This window comes from Bombus huntii, chromosome 7 (genome assembly GCF_024542735.1).
Source record: "Bombus huntii isolate Logan2020A chromosome 7, iyBomHunt1.1, whole genome shotgun sequence".
Classification (NCBI taxonomy): domain Eukaryota; kingdom Metazoa; phylum Arthropoda; class Insecta; order Hymenoptera; family Apidae; genus Bombus; species Bombus huntii.
In genome coordinates this window covers 13712972-13738864 of record NC_066244.1, presented here as the reverse complement: position 1 = coordinate 13738864, position 25893 = coordinate 13712972, and the positions used below count along the sequence as shown (strand labels likewise).

The following is a 25893-nucleotide window of genomic DNA, read 5'->3' as shown; positions in this document are numbered from 1 at the left end:
GTCCTTACCTACTGCTCCTCCCTCCTCCACGTCTTTCCTCCTCCGCTTCGCTATCGTCTACCTCGCCTCCTCCCTTCGTCGAGCCACCTTCTGCTACCGTCATACGCTTTTATAGATTGGCGTTCGTTCGATGCTCGAGTTTATGCGCATATCGATGAGCATCGTTGCCCCTTTCCTGTATTAACTTGCATTCTCGCTGGAAAATCCGGATAAATTGGCTGTAACTGTTATCGCGAATCGTTATTTTTCAATTTACTTATCAGATATGTGGTCATTTGTTATATAAATTTCTGGAGGAGATGGTCAGAAGATTTAATATTACAAGGATTCGAAAGTAAGCTTGCGAAAAATACTTCGAGAGATTTGCAGGAGACGATAGCCAGAAAGTTTAACTCGAGGCTAACCTGAGATCAAAGTACGGGAAGAATCTTAGAAAAGAGAAAAGATTTGGGGAAGAATTCTTAAAATTTGGTACAGATTCGAAAAGAAGCGTAGGAGAAAGGTTTATATTGGAGGAATTTCTGGCTGAAGGAAATATACGGAAAATTTAATTTGATAGAAATTGAGGAAGAATCTTAGAAAGAAAGAAAATATAGAAATAAGCTTTGAAGAATTTCTAAAGGAAGAAGATGTATAGAAAGTTTGCGTTCGTAAACATTGGAAAGGAACTTTTTAGAACAGAATTTGAAGGAAACATTTTTGGGGGAAGAAGGTCGTTAGAAAATTTATTTTAATAAGATTTCGAAAAGAATCTCGCGAAAAGAACGTAGGAAGGACACTCGAAAAGAAATTGCTAAAAAGCGATTTTTATATCCGAGGCTCAGTTCATTCATACATGATGTGGTCAGGAGGTACGAGGATTCCTCTGGTTCGTAGATCGTCAAGCAAAAAGGGACGAGCAAGCAACCCTTCATCGAAGGAGGTGGTGGAGGAGGAAGAAGGCTGGCGAAAGAGGCGAAGCCAGTTAGGGAAGGGAAAGGAAAGAACGAGGCTGAATGCGGTGACTGTGACGCTTTCCGGTCAGGTGCCGCCCTGACGATCCTTCTCCTTCCAACTTCCATTTAGATCCACTCATTCACTTACTTTTACCCTCCTTCCTTTGCCTTCCCCTCGATCTCTTCCTCCTGAATCGTCCTCCTCGTCGTAAGAAGGAAAATAGAGTGCACGCAGAGGAAAACAGGAAATTAATCCTTTCTAAATCGAGATCGCGAGTCTTGAAAAAGAAAAAGAAAAAAATAGAAGAGAAAATACAGAAAAGACGATGTTTACAGAGTCAAAGTAATCGATTTTAGAAATTCAAATTTTTCATCGGAATTCTATAAATTTGCAAATTGTTGCATTCATGGGTATTCTGATAATTCTTTGTTAAATATTTTTTCGTGTACCAGTCGTTTTGATTCCTTTTATCAACAATATGTACGTATTAGTGGTCAGTAATGTTAGCTGAGCACACTTTAACATTCCTAATCACTCGAAAATCTTGCAACAATGAATTAAATAGCCTCTGTGTTAGATTCAGATTTTATTTATGATTCTCAGTGTGTTGTGAATCGAGAATGATGGATAGCAGGAAACAAACGAATTTCGCTGGTCAGTAATATCCGACAGTTCGCATCAGAAAAGAAGATACCGAACGTTTCTTTCTATTTACCAGGTTATTACCGGTGTAATTATCGCGCTGCCTCGGGAGGCCATTGTCACAATGGGCGTCCGGAGTTTCCCTACGATTATCGTACCGAAAATCTCTCGCTGGCCAACCAACTCCTCGTCAGCTTCCTGCCTGCGACGGACAACGATTATTTGTCGCAACAGCACCGTAAATTCTGCCAGAGAGGAAGGAAAACGGAAAATTAGTCGAAGGAATGACAGCTTTCCATCCTGGTGATCGTCGTTTACCAGACGTGTTGAATGTTTAAATTGAAACGGTTTCTTTTTATAGAAGAACGAACAGGCAGATACAGTTTAACATTCGTCACTAGATAATGTTGAATTTTCGTTATTTTAGGTATCCTGAATTTCGAATACGATCGATTAATTCTATTAACTCCAATTATTACGTTTCATTTCTACTTCTTACGAATCCTCTTGCAATTTACATTTCAATTTCCGTGCCTAGCCAGTTCCTTATTTTCTGTATATCTTATTATTTCAAACTTACCCCAACAGGTGCACGATTTACCTTTAATTAATTTTCCAACAAACTTTATCCATCTAGATATTTCGATCCTATTTTTCCGTCATATATCTTACATATCCTAGCGAGTTTACTATATCCAAGCACTTTTCAATATTCTCTAAGTCCATCATATTTAGCTATTTTTTAAATATTCCACCCGAATTTTATATTCTACGATTAAAATACCCACGCTATCTATTTTTCTAATTAATTTGAACTCAGCGTAGCCTAAACTTAACCCGCTCAACCCCCGAACAAACTTCATCCACCTAAATATTTCAACCTTTCCCTCGAACAGAGAGCCCCTAGAACAGCTATAAAACTTTGCACATTAACGTCCCTTTTCAACCCCATCTCTCGTAACACAAAACGCACCCTTAATTATAGGACCGTGCGTTGTTTTCGCAAAAGCGGGGCGACGATAATCTTGCACCTCGTTGTAGTTTCTCCATGATTATCCTACCGAAAAATCTCCTTCTCTCGTTTGTGTGCACCGTCGTTGGTCGGCGTTGACTTCCTGTACCTGCCGGGTGGACAATGACCAGCACTTGCCGCAATGGCAACGGGGCAGACGCGCTCCTAATATCTGCTCGGCCGATCTAGTTCGCGGAAGCCGACGATACCTGTGCATAAACGTATGTAGGAACGTATGTTGGTACGTGCACGCGCTCAAACCTTCTCCACTACATACGCAATACGCGACCATAGGCACAGTGTACGTATGTGCATGCGCTCCACTATTCTTTTTTTCCTCTCCTTCCTGTCCCCTTCGATTCGCGTGCGTTCCACGGATACGCTGTTTTTTGCTCGCTTGAATTTCTATCGTCGTCTAGGAATTTCGATGTTTCGGCTTTTATTTTTAATTATTATAGATGAGGTGTGTTACAAATATGGTTTAGAAACTCCAGTTCTATTAAAACGCAACCCTTAACACTCTCACTGGTCTACGAAGTTCAACTTTCCATAGTTGAATATCTCACAGTTGATCACGGTAATTTGCCTGACTCCACTTTTAGTTTGCGTTTTATCTTATCACCGATGATTTATATCGCGTAAAATAAGAAGTACGAAATAAATATTACTTATTCTTAACTCAAATACCTAAAATATCGCAAAGTCTGATACGTAATTAATGGTCCAACGATACCAATTATGGGTAAAAACAAGTTCCAAAGTTTTCAAAAACTGTGAAGAAACCTATCCTAAAATTAGTTAGTTTCATTGGATTTGGTAAAAAAAAAGTTCAGTATCTAATCCTAAATAACTTTCACGATTACTAGTAGCACAACAATATTCAAAATCCAGCACCTAATCCAAACCTAATCAACTACTTTCACAATCGTCGATCCAGATCAAACGATACTCGTTAAGGATTAAGTAAATTTCAAAGCTACCAAAAAATCGGAAAAATCTCGACGAAACCTGTTCCAAAAATCACCTGTCTGGTTGGTCGGAGACTCGTCCCAGGTGGTCAGGTTTGCATGCGTCTCTTCCACTTCCTAGAGCGTGCATCCCCACGCGGCTACGGACACGCGTGACGCGTACACTCACCAGGAGGACTCGTGCTCTCTCGCGACGACCGGGGGGAGCACCGATTTCATCGTGGACGAGGGGTAGACGAGGAGGCGGAGGTGGAACACCTCCGGAGAGGGTTTCTGGAAGGAGGATATGATGGCTCGTGGCGTTATGCTCCGCGAACTGTTATGCTCCTCGGGCACCACCGGACCATAAGCTAGGCTACTTCGCTCCCGTACGCTCGGCGCAACAGCCGCCACGTTTCTTGTTATATTAGCGCATCGGCGTCGCCCGACTAAAGCCAACGAATCATCCTCGAATCATCTTCTTCCATTCAGTTCACCAAGTTCTTTCTCATTCTTCTTCTCTATAGTTTTTGAAATAATTCTTGCTCCTCTGTTCCTTAGTTTAGTTGTGCAAGATCGAAGATTTTTCATTTTCTGGAAATAGATGGAAATGGTTGAATGTTTTCTACGAAGCTGTAAGTCTTTAATTAAGGTTCTATGTTGATAGTAACTAGGTAATATTTTATTCTATATTTATTTGTATACATGTCTGATATTCTTTAAGACGTCTTTATAATTCCGGCGCGATGATTTATAGTATTTGTTCATACGTGATATTCTCTGCGAAATAGTATAATAATTAATTAGGTGTATATAGAACCGTTTAGAAACCAAACTAATCAACTCGATCAAATCTCGTTAACGTTAGATCGTAATCAGACATTTTATAGGTTACAGTCTAATAGCGTCTAATTCTACAGAATTCTATTTGAAATATCCTACTTTATCCGGTAGGATAGTCCATTCTACTTACATTACCGAAACATTGACTTTGAAATATTTTCATGTAACTAAGTTGAGCTATCGTATGAAAACATATTTACGTAAAAACGTCTAATATCCAATGCTTCCAGTAACATAATTCCAATAACAATCCAAGTATTTTTACATAAAACTATTTTTATATAACAGCTCGAGTTAGTTATATAAAATCATTATTATTAAATATTTAAAAACGCCCAGAATCCAATGTTTCGTTAATATAAATGCGATAAGCTGTCTTTCCAAAGTAGAATATTCCGGTGAGCAGAATTCAGTAGAGTCAGACGCCAATGGATCTAGGCACGAGCCACGAGTCTGCGTCGAATATGCCTCGCAGTCTCTGACCCGCAGTTCCTCTCTGAGGTACAGTGTTCCGGGGAGGCGGAGGTGGACGAGCATCACGATGAAGAGGTGGAGGAGAAGGACGACGGAGAAAGATGGCGCGGGAGGAGAAGCGGAGGAAGGAGCGTGTTCGTCGTTCAGCATGCGTAAGGAGCGCTGTGTGGCATTATGCACGGGCCCGTAAGGCTGGCCTGAAACGAGCGAATAAGAAAGTAGTTAAGGCCTCGACTGGCGGAGGTGGTTGCACGGATCGAGGCATTAGTTACCGGAGGAGGAGAGGGTCGACAGGGGGAGAGGCCTGCTGCCACGCGCTACCTGTCTCTCCTCTCTCTTCTGATGCGCTTCTCCGCTTCTCCTCCACCTCGTCACTTCCTCCTCCCTCCTCGATCCAAATTTTATACACTCGTTCTAATATACATTTATGTCTTTGGCTGTTTTATTCAAATCCTTTATCGTCGATAGAAAACTTTCTTCCATTTTTCGCTCCACTCTTTTCAATACATTTTTCCTCCTTTTTTACTCGTTTTTCGATTATTCATCGTTGATAGAAAACGTTGATCTTCCATTTTCTTTTTGCCCGCGTTAGACCGTCTTATTCTACTTCTTGAACGTCTTCACGATGTTTTCCTTTCTTGCGTTCTCCATATTTGAATGACTCGAAAAATCGACAGACACGGCTTAGATAATTCAAATATAAAACACGGTACAATCTCTAACCAATAATACAATGAAAACAGTGTTCGTCTTCCCAATAAAGAATGTATTAATAATAGCGGTAAATCGTAATTACACTTGAATTTTATATCAAGCAAGTTCCATATGAGGATTAACAGTAGCGATGAATCTCTTCTTAGCTTCTACAACAGAAATGAAGTAAATTATCAAAGGTACGTTAGAATAGTTATAAGTAACATATAACATATACAACATAAGTAATACAATAGTTACAACAATTATAATAATTATATTATAAGTCAACTATAATTACCGATTGAAAAATCTTCTACATACAATCGTTCCAAATTTCTATCCAATTGATAGAAATACAGCAGCATTTCGTCGTTCGCCACGAAGCTTCTACGCTGTCTTTTTCTCTCTTCTCGAAGTCCCCTACTCTTTATGATTCCCGCAACTCTTCCTCCCCGTTCACCGTGCCATTCCTTCATCTAGCTCGAGCGATCATCCTCCGTGCCGTAATGTGTAACAACGACTCGTCACACTCTGCTTGCCGGCGCACACGATAATTGCCCTCATTATAGTTATTTAAAAAGCGCTGCCGCCTCCTCCGCGGCGATCGAGCCGCGATATAAGGACGCGAGTGCTCGCGCGCCAACGCGAGTTAATCGAGACGATAGTTAAAAAGAAGGGATAGAGAAGAATCGAAAGAAAAGAGGGAACGAGGCAGGGTAAAAAATAAAAGAAGAAAATTGGCCGCGTATGGTCGTGCGCCTTCGTTGTACGATCGTAAGTCTGTCGCGTTACCATAGGCAGTTTCAGTCAGTTTCTTTCCTTTTTGCTTTCCTCCGCCATCTTCCTTTGTCCATCCTCTATCCTCCTCGGTCGTTGCTTTTTTCCACTATCCATCCAGTCAGGCCATTGTTCCGGTTTGGAGGTTTTAATACGAACACAGTAGGCTCTCTCGATTGTCGGTCGTTCAAGAATACCAGATAAGGACGTGACTTTTTGTATTAATTTGTTGCCTTTTTTATTCTCGCTTCTTTGTTTTCTTTCTATCGTCCGCTTGTACGTCCAGCCTGTTGTATAACACGGGGATGATTCAACGGTAGCTCCGTAATAAGAGATTAATGGGGTTTAATTAGCAAGCGGGATCGCAATTATCATGTGCAATGAAAGTTTCCCGTAATTGGGGAATTAAATGCGCCGCGGTAGATAAATTGACGGAGATTGTGTACCGAGGGGGTTGCGGCCTTTTCGTCCGCGGACACGCGCGAGCCATACCGCTCGTTAAATCGCGCGAGTCTCTTCTACGGCGACCCTCGATTTATTCATTTCTTTCTTTTTTGTCGTTAACAGTATTCATCGAATCGTCGTGCTACTTGAAACGTTTCTTAAGCATTTTCGTTAGTACAATTGTTTGTTAAGTTTCTAATATTTCTGAATCTTCGTCTCGTTGCTAAGATAGAGCGAAGATGGAATTTAATGCCACGAAGAATATTGTAATACGACACAGTCGAAGAAACGAGTAACCTGATAGATTCGAAGAAACAACCATTTTGAAAAGAGATAATAAACTCGTAACGTTTTCTAGCAAACGTATAATGTTACTTCAATTGTTGCATTATCTTAACTCGATATTAGCTTAACTCGATATTAGCGTGACAAGAAACACTGTTAATATAAAATGAAACGAAAAGATAGTTTCTGACGTAGGATTGATCGATAACGTATTAAATTCTAAAATTGTTCTTTCACAGAAGACGAGAAACGTAACATGTTCCATTGCTTCTTCGTCTGCGACTTCTATCTATTATATCCGTTTCGCATTTGTTACAGTCGAAGAATATCATTTAACGCTATTTGAAGACATTAATGCATTTCTATGCAACATTGTAGAAACCAAGTCGGCCATATTTAATATCTATCCGTTCGCGTCAGAAAGAGGCAGAATTTACTCGACGGCCGGGATGTTCGTGATTTTATGGTCCGGTTGGAACGCGACGGTTGCCACAGCGTTACGAATGTTGCAGCTTTTAGACACTTCGCGCGTTATTAACGGTTTGCCGCGAATCACGAGCCGTGCTATATTTGTGTATACACGGAGCGCCGCCTCTAACGGTAAACGGCCGAGCAAATTCTAGGGTGGGTGATAATTAAACGCTGCACATCGTCTCGGGTCAACCACGTTTTCCTTCTTACGTTTTCCTCCACCTTCCCGCGTTGGATTAGCAAGCAACGTCCACCACGACATCCTAACGACTTCGATCATCTTTGAAATTATGTCAATTTCCTCGTCAAACTTCCAAGAGATCCTTTCCTACGATTTAATTGCTCAGTGGCGTCGAAACAACCAACGAATGTAAAAATTGTAAATTGTTGATTGTAAAAATGGGCCTCCGTGTCAATTTCCTTGTCGAACTTCCGAAAGAACCTTTTCTACGATTTAATTGCTCAGTGACGTTGAAACAATCAACGAATGTAAAAATCGAATACGAATGGGGCGTATCAGCTGGCTGTTAATAACTGGAAGTGGTCCCTTAAGAATCTTCGTAATCGATATCTTGAACGTTACTCGACACTCCATTGAATCTTCGCTGTTCGCTAACATACGCCTCGCATAAATTATTCACGCAGTTTGTGAAGCGAATCTTCCATTCGACTCTAATTTATAATATAACGGCCGGCCGTTTTACCGTTGCTTCATCCAGAATATTAGCCAGCTTTTCCTCGCCTTTGGCGAACGTTTCTTTCGACTCTCTCCTCGTCTCAACTTCGAAACGAGCTCTGGATTAATGGTCAGCAATAATGAAAATTTCTATTGGATCATCAATCATTCGTCTCGTTCGCAGTGCGACAAGTAGATCGTGAATGTTTATGCAAATTTGTATTTTTATAGACGTAATTGAAAGAATGGAATTTGAGCAGAAAATTATTTCATCCATTAAGAATCGTCAAAAATATTATTCGAGTCAGCCAGAAAGCATTATATTAGAATTAATAAGATAAACGACGGAATAATTTTCCGAAATAAAATAATGTACACACGACGATTGAATCGTGACAATTAATTACAACCGAAGATATTAACATCGACCGAAGAAATTTGCCTTTGGATAAGTACAAGCTCCTTCGAGCGCAAGTCGCTTAAAAATTGTTTAGAACCGAATTTGGGAATTATCAGGCAAATTATTTACTCAAATAATTCTACCTCGCTGTATGGCGGCTTCCTTCGGAGTGATAACTTAAAATTTATCTGTAATATTAGTCTCAATTAAGATCGTTCAGGAGAAAGGCTTCCCACGAAGATAAGAGTAAACGAATATTCTGGATCCAGATCGTCGTACTATCAAAGGGAATATTTCCGCGTTCACGACTTCCGCGTTGCTATCTGCAAAAGGAAGGTCTTATCTGGTCGGCATCGTCCTCACGATTCCGACGGACGCGACGCGTGCGATGCATTTTTACGGTTCAGTTTCTTTCCAAAGACTAGCGAAAAATTCCCATTACGAAGACGATTAAAATTACGATTACTCGAGAAAGAGAAACGGAATTGTTAATCTTTGTTCGATCGATCGTATATTATCGTCTTCGAGATAAAAACTATTTAAAAAAGTATAAGTCGTTGCAAAATGAAAATATTTGATCAAACAACGCTGTAACAGGTCGACTACGACGGTGGTCGCCGGTGGCCCACGCTAATAAATTTTTTACATCGATCAAAGCAAAACAAATTTCATGGATCAAAAGAAGTTGGATGGTGTGAATAATTTAGGTGACATCGCGAGAAAAAGACGTGCAAATACGATATTATATCTTGCAAAAACGAAATGGTGTGGTTTATTTCAATCTATCGTGGCTTCCAGGTCAAAACGTATAAAAATCGCGTGGCAGTCAGAACATTGTATCGATATAACATCACGTGTCCAGTTGAAGGATTAATCTGTATCTAAATAAACATTAGGAGGCAAAAGGAGAATCGAACGTGAGGAGCAAAAAGGAAGCGAAACTGAGCCGGGGCACGGTGAAACTGCGTTTAGCCACGACACCGAAAGAAGCGGGAGCAGCAGCATTCCGCAGGGCATAACTTAAGCGAGCCCTGAGCTCACGAAGAGAAGAGACGGGTCACGACGCCATGTGTGCGGCCTACCAACCACACCCACCACCTATTTATTTATGTCTACCTCACGGCTTTTTGTTCGTACCATCGAGCTTTCATTGCGCCGTGAACAACGCGAACAATCGAGGAGAGCCGCTTGCCCTACCGGAAAAATCCCCTTCCCGAAGGAATCGTCCTTCGAGCCAGCCCGTTTCGAATTATTTGTAAAGCGGCGCACAGAACGCTCTTCTTCTTCTCTCTCCCGGAGAATGGTGCACGCGAACGTGCTTCGGATACAGAAGGAATAACACGATAAAATGCGTTTTGCTTCTGCCTTCAGCTTTGTTTCAGTGTTTGTCTTGGATATTATGCAATGGAATTGGAATTATAGCAATATTGGGATTGACCCTTTCCATTTGCCTTCGTCAAAATCACTTTTTTCTTCCGTTGCAAGTATTTTAAAAAAGATTCTCGATATCTCCCACATAAAACTGTTCCAATGTATCACTTAGCATCGTCCAATCTGCAGTGCAAATCAACTCTCAATACAAATTACCTGTAAAAGATAACTTTCCCATTCAAATGCCTTGAAAGGTACAACTTCGAGAGCAAACCTTTTCATCGTAGCAAATCGCTCTTCTCTGTCATTAAAAATATCCTGAAAATGAATTCCCAATATATCTTATATAAAATTATATATTCGACTATTCTGTAACATCCAATCGTAATGAAACTATTAGGTTGTTCGTAAAGTGTCTTTCTTTTACAGACCTGTCTTTTACAACGATGCATCTTCATACAAACATGAAACCTAATCTGTCGAACGTTGTGATCTTTATTTTGATAGAACAAAATGGATCATACGTAATTCGATAAAATAATATAAGACGAAAAATGTTGTGCATCCATTATTTCCTTATAAAACGAAAGAAACTTTTCAGACGATCTAATACCATCAAAAACTGTAACTTCCCATTCGACTTTTTAGCCGAAAATACGACAGGAGTACGATACTTGCAAACTCTTCCTATCCTGCTTGTCCTCATACATCGATGTTTCCTTCGTCAAGAAGCACGTTGAGAAGAAATCAGCAGCGAAGCCTGCACGATATTTTGCTTTTACTGTCGAGTGGTTCGGGGATCTCGCGCGAACATAAAGTCGATCTTCCGTTTCCGGCGAACATAGAGGCCATTGCCGTGATTTTTCCGTGAAGGAGCATGCTTGACCGGGGTCAGGTCCCTGGTTCTATCGAAGCTACGTGGCTTGGACGTTTCTAAGGCCGCGTGCAACGCCGTTCATGACTTAACACGGTGCTTGGGTTCGGCTGTGCTTTGGCGGTTCAGCCTGCAGGGACAATGCCGCATTGTTTCATCGTCGTAGCTATCTAGTCGGCACGGTAGCGGGCCCGAACGATGTTTATTATCCTCTTGCGCAACAAAACAAAATGCCCTCGGTGTTATATTATCCTCCGGTTCGTGGTCGAATCAGTTTCCCATATAAAATCCACCTGAGATGCCACGGACTTCGTCGTAACTTCGAACTGGCCACGACGAGAGTCTGCTCTGCTCCTTCAGGGTGTCCTTGGTGCTCGTTCAGCACCAAGTGGACTTCGTAGGATTATGTGGAAAATTTAGATACACCGTGGAGAGCCTTTCTTAGCCCGAGGATGTGCCTTGAAGATTGTTCAACAGTGCTTGGACTTCGTTTAATCTTCGTTTTATGTTTCGAAAGTGTTTATGATATCTTGGCGACGTTGTGCATGTTATTGAGACGTTTTACTTATGAATTTAATTATTTTAGCCGCTGGATTTCAAGAATTCAAGCTACGATGTTTTATAATAACATATATACATAGGTGCAAGTAAAATATATAGTATGGTTGAAAGCTTGAAATCGTTATACGTTAGATTAGAAAAGTGTTCAGTTAAGGATCTATTGAGGAAAATTACCATTCGTTTCATTTGAAGAAGATAATGTTAGTTTATGTGGTCTTTGCACGTTAATTAATTCATTCGGCAATGTACATTCGCAATAACGTTCATTGTATCTCTTGCGATCACAGTTGAATTAATGAAAAATTAAATATCAAAAAGATCAGGTATTTCTGTAAGGTATGTGCAGCCAAGACCAAACACCTTACGTGCAACTTTTCACAATCATTTCCTTACAATCAATCCATAAATATGCGATTTTTCACAACCGACACTGTTGCAATCGCGAAGATTGACTTTTTCAGACACGTAATCCTCGCAGAAGTTACAAAGATAGCAAGAAAACTACGTTGCAAGCAAAGACTTCCATCGTATCTATTTTAAAACTCGCAATAACGCGGGCCTCGTACAATCAACAATTACCATCGCCCATGATAAATAGTTAATAAATAATTTCTAATTAGCCGGTTTGCACGTTCGTGTTTTCGCGTTTAGCATGGCAGCTAATTAATTAAGGAAACTCTCCTATATCTCACGCATCCTAACTGGCCGCGAGTCCTCCGGAAGATAAAGAAACGAGGAAAGAAAAACAAAACGCCGAAGGAAAATAGAGACGGGCAAGGAAACAAAACAAATTAGAAAAGCTTTAGTGGCCATTGTCCGAGCTGGTGAAAGCGAACCGTTTCCAGATTTGATCTCCGATTAGCCTTGGCACGATTCGATGGATATCAACGCGCGTGTTCCCTCTCCTCTATGCCATATTATCTCGTCACATCACGAGGAAAAAAAAGAAGAAAAAAGAGAAAAAAGAAGAAAAAAAAATACAGCCAGGCAGCAGAAGAGTCAAGAGAATAGAAACGCAGGATAGGAGCGTCGGCCCCCGCGGTTTTCTTATTTCCATGAAAATCGCTCGCGCCGATCCCGACGACAATGCCATTCCGGTGTTTTAAATGCAAATCCGCGAAAGGAAAAACCGTAAGGGCATTATAATTTATATTACTACATGTGGCAGCGGCACTTCCGGCGAGAGAGCATAGGCGCAGTTCCGGTCAGCTCGGCCTGGAGATCCTACATCGCCAGATTATGAGCCCATGCCGCTTTTACAATGGATCGTCTGCCCTGACTCATACGTCAGCCAGAATAATTTCGTTGCCATACGCGTATACACACGTGTAACCCAGGCAATGTCGTTGTCGACGGAGCTAAAAAAAAAAAAAAAAAGCAGAATATATATCGTACGATCTCTCCTACTCGAGTAAAAGTTCCTGGCACGTGTTCTCGATGCTCCCGATAGATTCACAGAGCGTCTTCAATGATTGATGTAAGAAAGAAGCTTTCTGTGGCTTCGTTGTGCGATCGAGGATAGATCGTTGGATTTTTGATAGATATTTTTCGATATTTTTATGAATTGAGGATTAATTTACGATACGATATTTTTACGAATTGAGGTAAAATTTAATTATTAATTGTTTTGCGGTTAGACTTTCGAGTTTCTTCATGGTTAACGATCGAAGAAGACGGTGTTTATATTTTCGATGGGTTTTATGTGTTTCACTAGGTTCGTTGAAATTTTTATCCGCTTGATCGTTTAGATATTTTTAACAGCTGTTTCTTTTTTATGATGTATCGAGGAACGAGCTACACGTGCCAAGGATTTTTGAAATTTGTAGACGTTTCGAAACTTTGATTTGATTATTGGAAATTTCATTTACTTAATATCTGCAATGTATCCGTTTGCCAGATGGTCTAGATATTTTTGCAAATCGATGATTCTTCCGTGGTAAATGATGTTAAGGTTAATTTTATTTAGAACCTCGGAATTATGTATATTTAATCAAATCAATTGAAATTCATCTATGAATTATCCTGTCTACTTTCTCTCGTTTTTTAACATTTTTAAATCTCTTTTCGTTTAATTATTTTTATTACTTCGTAGTTATTTTCTCGTCAGTTTTGATCGAGTTTATTTTACAACTTGCACATACCAAGGAATAAATTTTTTTTATAAAAATAAATTCATACTTGACATTTTTAACAACCTTTATACTCCTACGATGGAAAATTGTATCTAAACAATAAATTGACCATTTTTTATAAAGTCTACGATCTTCTGCACGGTGTTCTGGAACCTGGCGAAGTTTACTTTGGCTTCCTCCGAGGATTTCGATTTGTAAATGGCAGTGGTGTAGGCGGCTGTCAATTCAGTGACCAATGTTTGTGCTCTTTTGGCGGCGGCTTCGATCGAACCTGACGGCGTTTTGATGCTGTGCGCTGTCCTTACGATTTCCTCTTTGATGAGCTTCACTAGCTGCTCGTCGTCCTTCTTGCTCGACGTCTCCGTGGAAATAATATGAAAAATCTGTCTGATGGCCTCGTCCGCTATACCTGAAATAAAAGCTTCTTGAAACAACGAATGATTCGATTTTCCTTTGTATTGATTTCCCTCGTGCAGCTTTAAAATTCGCCGAAGTAACCTTTGATTCTCTCGCTTTATTCTTCTCAAGTTACTTCTTTGATTTACTGTTTAGAAAATTTGGCAAGGAGGAACTTCTGCCAGTTTCATATTTTATCGTTTCTTGAAATATTTGGTATTCGACCTTGAATAAATTAATTCTAATGAGATTCAACCTACAAAATTAGTGAAAGCTATACTCTGTATACGCTATTGATCAAAAGATATTTGCACAAATCTGCGCAGTCTACTTTTGAATCATTACCTTCGCAGAATCTGACAATTTAGAAGACAGTTTTAATTAAAAATCTATTGATACGTGTAGTACATATTTCACTAGAATCGAGGAAATTACAGCAGATTTTTTTTAATCGATAATGTATATAAAATACTGACTGCACTTATTTTTCAAAAATACCGAAAAATTCATTGTAGAAATTCTCTGACAAAGAAATAACTATTGCAATTTTTCCCTGATTCGAAACCATTTGAAACTCCTTCAGTAGAAATTTAATATTTCACGATTTTGACATCCAAGAATTTTAATCTTAATATCGTACAACTTTAATTTCTCTGTCAACCTTAATACTATTCTATCGATATTATTCTGAATTTTGAAAAACAATTCCACTCTTCTACTCTTAATCCTATATTTTGTATTTCTTTAAAAACACGTTAAGAAGACATCTCCAAATAGTTAACCTTCCAAAAATTCCCGATATATTCCAAATATACACAATAGAAAAAGAATCGAAAGATCTTTACAAATCAGCGAAATTTCTCTTATCGTTAACTTTACGAAAGAATCTCATGGATTATCGAGGAAAGAATATTTCGTTCACCTGGTGCCGCTATTTTGCCCTCGATCGATCCACGTGGATCAATCCCGCTGGATCGCGGCACGCTGCAAGTTGCAAGAACGATCGTGATCGTTGCGAGCTTTGCCATCCTTGAACGTTCCATCGGTCGAAACTGCGGGTCGTACGACATTCGATTTTCTCTTTTTATACTTACAGCTAGCCACGTTGTAGTTCGTGTGCATCGTCGTATGATGTAAATTGTAATTTCTCGTTCGTTGTCGGAACCGATTATTATGAACGATCCCGATGAGTGTCATTAAAAGGAAAAGACAGAAGGGAAAGTGGAGCAACGTGACGTAGGAAAGTATATTGTTTCGCGGTTTACTTTGATTTTCATGGTGATCCATGGAGGGAGAAGAAGCTACTATACTGGGGAAAATTGCAGCCACGTGAAAGCGCCAAAGCGGTTTGCAACAGTCTACGGCGCGTTTTCGTCGAAATTGCTATGCGTTTTGGATGCTACGAATTGGATTTTAATTGAGACTGATATTTATAGATTTTAATGAGAACAACGCTTTGCCTTTGAGTTAAAATTCTTTTTACATTTGTGGCCAAGGATTTTAATTTAGGATTGTTAGACTTGTTAAACTATAATTTTTACTAATAATATAATTTTTTTTACTAATTAAAATGAAGCGATTTTCGATACAATTTAGATAGAATATTATTTTAATAATGTAATTCTAAATAAAGATTAAAGATGCAGAAACAATCTTCGAACAAAAGAATTGCGAACAACTTTATAAAACAAAGAATAATCTTACTCTATTGTGTCATTTAAGTAAACCCAGCAAAATAACTTGAATCTAGAATTACCAGACTCATCAAAACGATGGACTCCAGATTCGTTGATCTTCGAGTTGAAAATTGAAAGCGAAATGGTGGCTTCAAATTCTATCGCGTTTCTTACTGCAACCTCCTGTAATATCTCGTTTTAGTTTTCCTCTTTCAAATTAGGAAGTAAAATTTGCGCGAAATTCTTACGAAGTTTTTACGATATTTCCAACAATCCAGTCGACTTTCCTTCTGTCATATTTCATTCTAGATTTTTTCCTTCAAAAATTGTGACATGAAATTTGTGCCAAGTTATTTTTGTATAATGTTATTGTGTAAAGATTCTATAATATTTCGAACGATTCAGGCGACTTTCCTCGGTTAGGACAACGGGCTCAACAGGTCGTCGGTTCCCCCTCGAAAAACGCAGAACCAGTGCCGATGCTAGCCGGCGGTAAAAGTGCGTGAACACAGGGAGGGAGTGCATCCAGCCATGATTCCTCTTCACCGATTTTTACCCCCTTCCTGTCCCCTGTATACCATACTCCCCCATTGAAACGGCGGCTCGATGGCTCGCGATTAAAGTCTGCAGTGGTTTCCAGAATTCATGTTTCGCAAAGGACGATCACTTTCACCAACGACGATACACTATGGACTATACACGAAACCATTCTATATACTTTGATTTATCTGTTTTATAATTGCCACTGCACAGTTAAAACTACGTGTTTCTTCGAATTAGTTATAGAATATTTCAATTGTATATTTGAAATGTCGTTTGACAACGTTTGAAACGTTTGAAAATTCTCCGGAGCAAGCTAGGAAATTTTCTGCTAGATTTTTATTCAACCATAATTTCACAGATTCTATGGCTAACTGTTTTTACGTAAAGATTTCAATGAATATTGTGATTTTCATTTAACAGCAATTTCGATAGATCATGGTAGCTGTTGCTGTACGATGTATATCTATGTGATCTAATTATTTCTATAATATTAGGTTGCCCGAAAAGTTTCTTTCGTTTTATGAGGAAATAATAGACGCACAACGTTTTTTGTTTTATATTATTTTGTCGAATTACGTACGGTCCATTTTGTTTCGTTGAGATAAATACCGTGACATTTCACAGGCTTGGTTTCATGTTTATATGAAGGTGCATTGTGGTAAGAAACACGTTTGCGAAAGAAAGACACTTTTCGGACAACCTAATACAAAACGTGTGATAGAAATTCTAAGCAACTTGGAGATGACTGCAGATTCAAAAAATTGAAATATACAGAAACATAGAGAATGCATGTGACATGCAAAAATATCGAAAATATCCGAAGTACATTACTATTTGACAATATCTAACGAAATAACGAATCGAATCTGTATTCGTTCTAACAAATCTATTTCACGTTTCCCTAGAAATTCTCATCGAACTTACGGCAGAGAAATTACAGCGAGCGCAGTAAAAATTTAATCTAAGAATGTAATTTAAACCGTTTGTACGCAATTATCGACCAGTTTCGTAATACTATCGGCTACCATTCGAGGAATCAATTGCATCCGAAAGATTTACCACACGAGTATAAAAAACCCGCCATAGAGGGAAAAAAAGAGATTGCACGTGGAAGGCCGAGCGAAGAAACGCAATTTGCACGATCATTTTCCTCGATAAAGGCATCGAAACGTTGATTTCACCGCGTTTGCCTTGTAATTTCCAACTTTTCGACTCGGTTTGCGCAACGAGACTCGCCTCCTCGTACGAGACACAAGAGTGTCCGCGGCTGGGAAAACGCGATACAGTGTCCGATTATCGTTTGCTGTCGCAATGTCTCGGCTAGGAAAAGCTGCACGCGAAAGGAGACGCCGCAGGATGTCGGGATAATACACATTATAGGCCGGCCATTATTACGCAGGAGCTCCCTGGCTCTTTCTACGTGCGCAACGCCGAGCCGGAAGGCCGACTCCCGCGTGTCTGCTTTTCCTGCATGAATGAAATGTAATTTAAGCTTACTCAAGTACCCGTATTTCCATTCATCCCACATTCGCGTGTTGAAGACTCCTACGTTTGATCGCTATGGGGGATGCACTCGCTCACTCAAATCTGTCGGAGTTTTCGTTTGAATATCTATCGTTTGAATCCATCTTCGATTTAGACTTTTTACGTTAGATTAGATTTTTATCAATTTTAAGACAGGAGGTTCGATATCTTTTTTTATATTATGAGATGCTCCATGTATTTTAGAATTTTTATAGGTCGAGGTACAATTTGGTTTGTAGAAAGTCGTCGGGATTTTGTTTGAACACCTACGCTCGATCTTCGATTTAGACTTTTAGCCGATTTTACGTTAGATTAGATTTTTATCAATTTTAAGACAGAAGGTTCGATATCTTTTTTTATATTATGAGATGCTCCATGTATTTTAGAATTTTTATAGGTCGAGGTACAATTTGGTTTGTGAAAAGTCGTCGGGATTTTGTTTGAACACCTACGCTCGATCTTCGATTTAGACTTTTAGCGGATTTTACGTTAGATTAGATTTTTATCAATTTTAAGACAGGAGGTTCGATATCTTTTTTTATATTGTGAGATGCTCCATGTATTTTAGAATTTTTATAGGTCGAGGTACAATTTGGTATGTGAAAAGTCGTCGGGATTTTGTTTAAACACCTACGCTCGATCTTCGATTTAGACTTTTAGCCGATTTTACGTTAGATTAGATTTTGATCAATTTTAAGACAGGAGGTTCGATATCTTTTTTTATATTGTGAGATGCTCCATGTATTTTAGAATTTTTATAGGTCGAGGTACAATTTGGTTTGTGAAAAGTCGTCGGGATTTTGTTTAAACACCTACGCTCGATCTTCGATTTAGACTTTTAGCCGATTTTACGTTAGATTAGATTTTTATCAATTTTAAGACAGGAGGTTCGATATCTTTTTTTATATTGTGAGATGCTCCATGTATTTTAGAATTTTTATAGGTCGAGGTACAATTTGGTATGTGAAAAGTCGTCGGGATTTTGTTTGAACACCTACGCTCGATCTTCGATTTAGACTTTTAGCCGATTTTACGTTAGATTAGATTTTTATCAATTTTAAGACAGGAGGTTCGATATCTTTTTTTATATTATGAGATGCTCCATGTATTTTAGAATTTTTATAGGTCGAGGTACAATTTGGTTTGTGGAAAGTCGTCGGGATTTTGTTTGGACATCTACGCTCGACTTCCGATTTAGATTTTAGTCGATTTTACGTTCGAAGCTTTATCGAAGATAGGAAGTTTGGAAACTTTGTCATTTTCTGCCACGTTTGACGTATTTTACAATATTTTTGTGACGAAACACGGCTTAGTTTATGATTATTCGTCGAAATTTCGCTCAATATACACCGCAATTGATTTAGAACTTTAACGAGTTAAGAAAGTAGAATTTATTGGTTTTAGGTTGAAGTTTCGTGAGAAACAGAAAGCTTAATCTATTTTGTCCGATGTTCACAGTATTTTTCAATTCCTGACAATGGAATACATCTCGGTTTATAAACATTTTCCACGTACAGAAGTTACACGTTATTCTATATCGTACAATGAATTTGTTTCCAACAGAGTAATATATTTACTTACATAAAGATATACATCTCCGTCTAAGAAAAAGAAGAAGAATATCTCTCAAAGACAAATAAAATAAAAATACAAATCGTCTCGTCCATAAAGAAATACCACGATCCTCGAGAAACTCTACTTCCGGGACCCGATCCACTTCGTGTCTCACGCACCGAACTCTCGTTTCTCGAGGAGCAGACCGAGGAAGAAAGGGGTCTAACAAAGAAAGAAAGAAAGCAACGAAGAAAAAGAAAAAGAAGTAGCGAAGGAAGGGGGAATGAGAAAATCGGCGCACGAGTACCTCGATAGACGGGGTCAAGCCGACTTCGGTGGAAAAGAATGGCAGCGTTTAAACGGGGCTTAAAGTCATCGCGGACGTAATCGGCCCTGTCGATCTTCGGTGGCCCTCTCCGGTACCATAATCCCGCACCGAGAAGCGGCGTCCATTCAGCGGCTCTCCACACAGCCCGATTGGCATTGATCATTGTGTCTCACACGATCGGCTCATAATAGGCCACGTCGTTTCCATCGTTCCCCGTTGCTGATACGAGAATAAAGAGTCTCGATCTTTTCGGCCTCGTTTCTCCTTCACTCTCGTGCTTCTTCTCCTTCCCATTTTTGTATCTTCGTACGTGTGTACTCTTGCGAGTGTGATCGTGAGGACCTGGAACATGGACAGAGTATTCTCCAAAGGGCGTCATCCCGAGTCTTGCAACGGGGGTGCCGCTGATAAGATCGTGATCGATGGTACGAGAGATCGATATTTCGTTTGTTCGGTTTCGGCTGGAGAAATCGAGGATTTTTCTGATTCTGGCCTCGTCTGGATTTTCTCGTATAGTAATTTAACAGCTTAGTAATATCGGTGAATCGACAAGTGACAAACTAAGAATGCAGAGGAGGAATATGACAGATACATTTCCCATTTCTTCATGGGGGAGAAATTATAAAATGTACAGTGGCAAGTAGTTCTGTGTTGTCAAAATTGTTCTTTCGGTTATTTTACTCATTTTGGTTTTGACACTTATTAGATACGTGTGATTCCATTAAAATATTGTTTGTTCCAATAGTCACAGCTTTGATTGTCATCAAACTTTGTCGTCTATATATTCGAATCCAACGGTTTCTTCTCGCTTATGGTCTTTTTCTATCAAAATATTCCTTTTTAGTCATAAAGTGACATGTAAATGGGAAGATTAACCGAAATGTACCGATCATATTTTTCCCTTGTGATTTTCAAACGTACAGTGCGTTATAGATTTCTGTTGCATAAACAGTTCCTTATAAATTTTACAATTTCACGTGAAATAGAACGATCAATTTGTATAATTTGCAAAATTCGATGATAAATTGTTATTTCGTTACCAAACTTGTTACTGGAATAAAGAGGAATTTATTGACACTGGTAACTTGACTGACTCGTGACTTCTAAAATATCGCTGATAATTAGTTCAATCGTGAAAGATGATTTTGGTGTTGGAATTTTGGGAAAGTTGAAGTCGATTATGCGCCGCAATTGCAGTCTCCCGACGATCGTAGCATCTCGTACAGAGGATTCGTTCTCTATCTTTATTTTCCTTTCTGCGAGAGCCGTTTTTCATTCCTTAGTGACTTTGGATATCAGGTTTGTGGAATCTGAGAATGTTGGTTAAGTTTTTTTCGAGTTAATTAATTGAGTCGCGTCTCTGATTTTGGTCGATAATGATCAGACGTCGGCAGTTCGGTCCCGTTCTGTGAGAGAACAAAGATTTCTATATCTAGGTAATCCCAGCTGCTTTCGATTCACCGTGAAGCGAGCAAAAAGGCCAGTGACTCAGCTCTGTAAAGAGAAATCAGGCGACAAATCGATCGTCGGACTTAATCCTACGGTTTCGTCCACCTGCCTCTCAAATCTATTTTCTATATTATCCTTACATCGGCCGAGAAATCCTTCTGGCAATCTTTTACAGTAATTACGTCAATTACAAATCAATATTTAAATTGCACACAACAGCAGAAACTTTGTTAATAATTTCCATACAAGTATATAAATAAATAGGGAATAATTGAGAAGAACAATAACAGAGAATAATTGTTCATTTTTTTCCAGACAAACAAAGCATCACTCTAGCATCTTTAATTGTCGAGTACGTTCGAAATTTTTCTAAACAAGATATTTATCATAATTTTTATATGCGTATCCGTAATTATGTGGCGGAAGATTTACATGTAATTGCAATAAATCACCAACTCGCGGATATCGTGATCAAAGATTTTATAGAACCGGTTAATTTTCAAATTCAAAAATAAATCTGAATGTAGACTTTTTACAAGGATCCCATGATGTTGCGATTTTAGCTCCCAATTACTATACGGAATGCATTATAATTTAAAAAGGTTGAAAAATTTGACAATAGTCGTTCGATTGTGCAATTTCGTCAATTTCAAAATATTCAGTGGAATAAGTGAAAGATTACCACGGAGATATCAGTTTGATAGAAGTTTCAGGAATGTCGCTATTTAGCGAACAATCACTATACCACCATAGGTGGGCAGCAGTGAAATAATTTTACAAATTTCATGGCTCCTTTTTCTAGTGGGAGGTCCTGGTGGTTTTTTGTGACGATTAACCCAGTATCGTTGAAACCCATGCCGAATTTCGTCTTCCTGTCCCACTATTTCGAATTAACTCAGCAAAATCCCGTTTCTGTCAGCCCTGCAACGCAGTGCCGTTCTAATGCCTCCCTTTCACTTCTCTATTTTACTCTTTCTCTCTGTGCACGACTGTATATTGTTATGTAACATATATTGTATAACCAGTTATCCAACGTGCGCGAACTATGAATATTAATGGTGGACGGATCATTTGCGAAATTAAATTGCCCACCAAAATGCTCATCCTATAATTAGCCGTGCAGCTCGAGCGGGCAAATTGCAGCTGGTTCGTAAGAAATATCGATCCTCTACCAAATTTTTATCGAAGAATTTATCTTTTCTGAAGATATTTTAGTATAGAATAAATCTCAAAATTTTATCTCTTTCTCTTGTCTTTAACGATTATTAATCGTTCTGGCAAGTAAAGCCAAGGTTCATTTGAATTTCAATCGTAAATTCAGCTGTTCAGAAACTACACTGATTAACAAGTTCGTAAAGTATAGGTTGATAGGCAGAAAAAGGTTTTTAAATATATCTTAGAATTTACTGTTATTCAATTATTTGTAAAATTTTACTATTCAATTTTGCAACAAGTAAACTTATGGGAGTAAGTCATTTGTTTCTTGAGAAACGAATATTTATTTATTTAATTAATCGTGTATTTCTTGAGACATTGGCAACAAGTGGAGTTGATCAAGTTGGTTTCTCGATTAATAACAATACACGTATATAATACTAGAGAAGCAAGGTTTATGAATTTTCAATTCCAGCCTTTGCTCGTCGACTACTTAAAATCATCCACTAAACAACGAGTTAAATTGGAATAATAAATTTTCTGAGAGATTAAAAACAAGAAGAATTGATTTCAATATCGCCATGCTCGTGGTGAAAGGCTACACAAGGAACTGAATGTTCTTTAAAGAGATTCGTTTGCTTATGAAACGAAATTAAATACCTGTTCACTATCGCCCAAGGGAGCATTCGTTAGCGTGGCTTAATGGCGTTGGGGCGGTTCGTTCTCGATGGATTATGGCGTTTGCATCTTCACCCGTCACGAACGAATTAATAAAGTCGCATGGACCTGCGAGTGTGGTCTCGTCTTTCTCGCGTACGTCGATGCACATCAATGAGCATTCGTTACGAGTATCGTCGTTCTCTATTTTCGTTAACTATGCTGATGAAATTCGGAAGTCATCGAATTAATGAATTCCGAGGATGAGTAGAGAACGAAGGGTAATGAGATGGTCGAACGATAAATTACGAAATAATTCTTAAATATTGTCATAAGATCAGATGGTTATTACTGATACTCTGGTACCGATGTCTGGTACTGATAATCGCGGTATTAATTGCTCTGTTGCTTTTATACAAAATTAAAACAAATTTGTTTTCAATTAAGTCGGATTAAAATACTCTCTTTTAATCCTCGAATGATATAAAAATAAAAAAATCGTTATACTTTTTTCGTATGGTTCTCGCACGGAAAGTTTGAACTCCAATACAGTGATTAAAATTTGTCTTTCAGAATTTCTGAAACTGTACTGGTTTTTTAACCAGTTTCCAAAAATCTGTACGATATTATAACGATCGAAAAAAAAGGAACGATTGGAAAGATATATTGGAATATATTGAAAAAAAAAATGATTCACCGATAGAGAGATTTATAAATGCAAGTTGATGAAGAACAAGACGAACAAACGATGAAGTTACGTAAATTTGCTTAATACGACAGCTGCACCGTCCACGGCCATTCTTCATCTCGCGTACGGGCTGTTCTTCTAGAAGTCCAGTCAAACCAGTGTAACACGAAGAACGAAGGCAAAAAGTACAACCATTGTTACTAGTTCCTGTTACCGTCTCCCGTCCACAATACCACTGCACGCTTCCTTTGCAACCGTGAAAAATAATCCGGCTTTGTCTATGATGTGCGCCACAATGCGCCACTGGTGCAAGCTATCGTATAGTCGCGGTTGAAATGCCTTTTCAGGGTAAAGTCGCGTTTTTACAAACGTACCAGACGACAAATCACACGTATATATGCATTACGTTGCACGTTGAATCGCGTACAAACGAACGATCTTTAATGACGCTGCTCTGTTTCATTCTGATCGTGGTCCTTTTTTTAACAAGCACCTAACTGAGATTTTAGAGATCTTGGGTCTCTTTTAAAAGTATTCCGATTACGAATTAAATAATTTAAAAAATTAAGAAACTTTTTGTTTGCAAGATTAATTAAAATATTTATGAGATAATTATACACGCAAACTTCGTTTTCGATTTATGAAATATGATTTATTCGTCAATTTGCCAATTGTTCCCTTAAAATTACGAGACACTAGGGATAAACATTTTGGATTGCGCGTAAAAAAGAAAATTCCAAAATAAAATGGGGAAGTTAAAAAGTATGGACTAAAATTGTATAATCCTCAAAGTATAAAAGATCAACCACTGAATGTCGATGACAGGAGCGTAACAAGACGCGACCGATGTAGAATGTCTTAAACCTTCATCCACTTCCTTCTTACAATAAAACAAACCGCAACAACCATAGACAAAAAGAAGAGGGGAAAAAAAGGAATAAAAAGTATTTCAGGGAAATCCAACATGAAAAATACAACGATCGGTAAACCAGTCGATTCGAGGACGCTTATACATCGATTTATGTCAGGGCTAATAACGCGGAATCGGGGATAGATAAGACCAGAAGCCGTATTGAAAAGCTCTTATTTAATCCGGTCGGTTCGGGTCTCAGTGTATACGAGCCGATTCAGGGGCGAATTATGGGCGTGTGTGAGGGGATTAATCACTGGACTGCGAGATACACGCGACACAGACACGCTTCCCTGCACCTACACGCGCGATTTACACGCGTGGACACGGCCCAAGGAGGTAGACACGACCGTGCAATTTCGAACCACCACGCACTTACGCAGCTCGTACATTGATCGACCCGATTCTACGATTTGTCACGCCTCTTGTTCCACACCTAGCTTTCACTGCTTTGCGGATCAGAGGGGGCGGACATCGAGTTATTAGCCTCTAACCGCGATCGACCTGAAAAGCGGGGAAAGAAAAGTTAGAGCGAACGATAGAGAGATGGATTTGTGTCCTGTATGTTCGTTCTTCGATTTTGTGTACGCGTATTTTTCTGATTTCATAGTAATTTTATTATACGAGAGTTTCGTACAGTAAGAAATACCTTTGTTCTTTCATTCTGTTAACGTTTCTCTGATTTCGCGTGTACGAACTCTGTTTTAGGGTTTTGTTTACCGAGAGATATTCGTTCTTTCATTTTACGGATATTTTTCTGATTTTGTACGAATTTTATCGTACACTTTTGTTTGCTTTTACTTACTCTTACTTGTACCTTTTTACTCACTGTATAGCTTTGTTCTTTGATTATACGGTATATATGTTTCCTGATTTTCTGGTAATTTTATTTTATAGTCTCGTGTGATAACATGAAGTATTGGTGATGACAGTTTGTTAGGAGATAGCTATTTCTCGTTTATATCGTAGAAAATCGAGTATTTCTTATTAATCTGTCTCAATGTTTTGGAATGAGATTCGATACGGCAATGTAACGAGGGATGTTGCGAATGTTGATATCGCGAACCTTGAATGAGCTCAAGGTAGAAGTAAATTAAACATATCCAGTGTTAATATGTTTGGTACTTTATTTGCACTTTTAGTATATGTGAAGAGTTTCACGTTCTGATCGCGATGGTTGTACGATCTTGTTGAGACTGAATACGGTGTAGTACGATGCTCTGATGAAGATTGTCGTAGGATGCTGTTGCTACTCTTCCCTGAAGCTCCGTCTCGTCCATATATACCAACTTTCCAAAGTTTATTGTTCCAAATTGTTTATTGCCAATTGTTTACCTTTATCCTGATCCATCGGACACTTAAGGTGTTTTTTAGCCTCTTTATTATTCCCGTGTATTTTACCAAACAATATCGTCAAAATCAACGCTTTTCAATATCTCTTATTTCGAATGTCAACCACGTTCCACCATCCA

The 25893-nt window shown here is 38.8% G+C and overlaps 1 long non-coding RNA gene across 3 annotated transcripts in view; it reads right to left on the bottom strand.

Annotated features, from left to right (window-relative positions):
- Positions 1 to 25893, bottom strand: part of LOC126867376 (uncharacterized) — a 246270-nt gene that overhangs the window by 4446 nt on the left and 215931 nt on the right. For all 3 annotated transcript variants that reach the window (XR_007690224.1, XR_007690223.1, XR_007690225.1), the window contains exons 5-7: positions 13709 to 13950; positions 10191 to 12767; positions 9 to 4131 (exon numbers count right to left, since the gene is read on the bottom strand). This is a non-coding gene — a long non-coding RNA (uncharacterized LOC126867376). The remainder of the gene's footprint in view (positions 1 to 8; positions 4132 to 10190; positions 12768 to 13708; positions 13951 to 25893) is intronic.